The sequence below is a fragment of the Octodon degus genome, unplaced genomic scaffold (genome assembly GCF_000260255.1).
Source record: "Octodon degus isolate 3935 unplaced genomic scaffold, OctDeg1.0 scaffold00145, whole genome shotgun sequence".
In the NCBI taxonomy this organism is placed as follows: Eukaryota; Metazoa; Chordata; class Mammalia; order Rodentia; family Octodontidae; genus Octodon; species Octodon degus.
The window spans coordinates 2,067,969-2,071,151 of NW_004524721.1; the positions used below are offsets into that span (position 1 = coordinate 2,067,969).

Below are 3,183 nucleotides of genomic sequence, written 5' to 3' on the forward strand. Positions count from 1 at the left end.
ATAATAAAGTAAACAATATACATTAGGATAACATTCTGACTACTACAAAGTTGTTTTCCTGGCTTTTGCTGAAAACAGTAACCTGAATACTGAAGATTGAAGCTACATGTAAGGAACAAGTTGGGATCAAGAAAGAACATCCAGGTCAATAGTTTAGATTACAAGTTTGTTCCCTCTTTTATTCTAGGTCCTAAATTGTGAACACTGCCAGCCACTCAGAAGGTTTCTGAGAGCCAAGTCTTAAGACATAGATGAATCCTAACTTTTGAGTGCAGATTTCAACTTGCTGTGAAGTAGTGAGTCTTGAGGAATTTTTATGTTCCCTCAAGTCTTCCTTAGCAAATTCAAACAAACCAAGTTTTGACTTGCTGCCTTATTTGGGTGGAAAAGTTGTTGGTAAAGATAAGAATATTTTTTCTCTTTTTGAGACACGGTCTCACTATGCAGTTCAGGCTGTCCTTGCGCTCACTTTGCAGCCCAGGCTGGTCTTGAACTCCCAAGATCCTCCTGCTGCAGCCTCCCAAACATTGGGATTGTAGGCATGTGCCACCATGTCCAGCTAGATAAGTCTTTTTCCGGGGGGCGGAGGCATTTTGGGAGTAAATTGCATTTTTGTGACTAAAGACAGATACAGATTCTGATATGGCTGCTTTGAACATACCTACTTTATTTATTTATTTTTTTCAGAACTGGGAATTGAACTTAGGCCCTTGTGCTTGCCAGGGAAGCGCTTATTCTACTGAGCCATCTCCCCGACCCAAACATACCTACTTTAAACTGTCCAATTAACCACAAAACCATCTATTTAACTTATAAGGTTATGGCTTTAGGAAAACTTTCTATTTAACTGGAAATGATTTCTTAGGTTGCTCAGAATGATAGCATCTCAAACATGAGATTATCACCTATAGTTTTGTTTTGGTGAATGTTTAAAAACAAAACAAAAACCACTTACATAAGAATTTTATTTATACACACACAAACAAAAAACTCAGAATGATCCTTAAGCATATGAGCTAAAACATGAGTTGGACTATGAACAACCCCCCCAACATTTAGAGAAGCAGAGGAAATGTATCAGGCTGCCAAATGCTCTTTTTTTATAAAGGAAGCAACTAAAAAAGCTTTATTTATTTGTTCAAGTAATCAGTACTATAGATGCAAAACAAACAAAACCCAACAACTCCCCTAAATACTACTTTCAAAACTGACATATTAAACTTGATTTTCATTAGAATGTTTTTGTTACACACTGGTAAATCAAAACTAAGACCCATATAATATATATATATATTATATATTAAATTCATATATATATATATATATATATATATATATATGATATAAGTTATTGAGCTTCATATTCTGGACAAGAATGCCAAGTTAGTCTCTCTTCATAAAAAATGATGGTTTGAGGACATTTCATAGTTGCTTCTTTTGTTGCACCAAGTCAGACTCATCTGAATCTTTTCATTTCATGAGAAACATCAATTCTCCACTACTATCTTTGGCGCCAATTATTCATTCAGGATCAAAACCTCTAGCAAAACCTCTGGGTTTGTCAGCAGCATCTCTTTTTTTTCTTTGACTTGCTATCATCAGATTCATTGTCAGATAAAGATTTTCTTTTTGTACCATCTTCTTCTTTACCAGCTTTTTGCAATTTAAGAAATGCTTCAGTTAACTCTGGACAATCTAAATTGTCTTCGGGTTCCCATGTATTGTCAGCATCTGTAAACTCCTTCCACTTCAGAAAATACTCCACCTTCCCATTCACTACACATCGGTCCAGTACTTTTTCTACCACAAACTCTTCAAGTTCTGCTTCGTCAACTTTTTTCCTTTTTCCATTTTGTTTCTTTCCCATTTTTTGCAATGTAGTTTTGTTGGAGGCCTTTTTTTTTCTGCAGATTTGAGGAGCTATTATTCACCACCTCGGATGCTTGGTCACTGGTCTACAGTCTTGGCCTGCATGCCTGCAGCTCCACTCGCACCCGAGCACAGGGGTCCTGTACTTACATTTCTTTTTTTTTTTTTAAGATTCTCCATAAAATTTATTACATTTTAAATTGCATTTGTTAAGTCTTAGATATATTACACTCGAGATAACAGAGAACATTAAGGGAACTGCTCCACTGTCTTAGTGTCAGCTTCGTGAACAGTCTGCTTGTCTCCCATAGCAGAAGGCGTGCTTTTGCAGTCATTTCTAGGCACCTGGCTTCCATGTACTTGCATTTCTTAATGCACATTTTTCTAGCCAGTAAGGCATTTGGTTCACATGGAGGCTTCAAGTCACCAGTAGTCGTGACTTTTTAAGCAGCTTTTCTTGGCAATGTTTTCTCATCAATGGTCCTTCTCAGATGTGCCTGACAGTGGCAGCCCCCAGGCTGACACATCCGTCAGGGATTCCAAAGCTGGCCTGGATCATCTTCAAACAATGACTGTCATTATTACAGACTTATGCTCACCATATCTTCTCAGATTTCAGCTCTATTTGTGAAAATGATTTATTTTGTGTTTTATTAAATTGTGTGTGTGGGAATGATTATAACTGATTCTTCTGGATAATACTTTTGAGTTTTCCTTCATTTGTTTTGTCTGCTCTCCTCACTGATCTCTTGGTCAATTTTTCTCAAAGAAGGAACAAAGGAAGGAAGGAAGGGAGGGAGGGAAGAAGGGAAGACAGGTGAGAGAAGAGTAGGAAATGATGGATAATTAAGACAGATAAAAAGACCAGATCATTAGGAAACTTCAGCTCTTCTCAGTATGTCTTTCTCTCCAACCCCAAACAAACCCAGAGTCTCATAAAATGTAACAGACGTAGGAATGTTTGATCTTGCAGTTTCTCTAATACAAAAAAGAGAATTTTTTTTGAGGTACCAGGGATTGAAATCAGGCTCTTGTGCTTCCCAGGCAAGCACTGAGAAACATTTTAGAAAGCAAATACAAATAATGAACCAATGTCACATAACAGACACAACTTACCATTTAGCCCAAATTTATAGTAAGATGTAAGTGGCCCTTCAAGAATTTTCAAGGGTCAGCTGGTTACCTCAGCAGACTAAAATGCCTGCTTAGGCAGGTGCATTTACCAGGGTTTGATCCCCAGCATGTTGTGCTGGGTCCACCCTCAGGGTAGGCTGAGGCAGTGAATGAGAGGGGCGTGGTGGCACACACCTGTAA

The 3,183-nt window shown here is 37.9% G+C and overlaps 1 pseudogene; it reads right to left on the bottom strand.

Annotated features, from left to right (window-relative positions):
- Nucleotides 1-1,348: 1,348 nt before the first annotated feature.
- On the bottom strand, nucleotides 1,349-1,888 carry LOC105743646 (annotated as a pseudogene).
- Nucleotides 1,889-3,183: the final 1,295 nt, after the last annotated feature.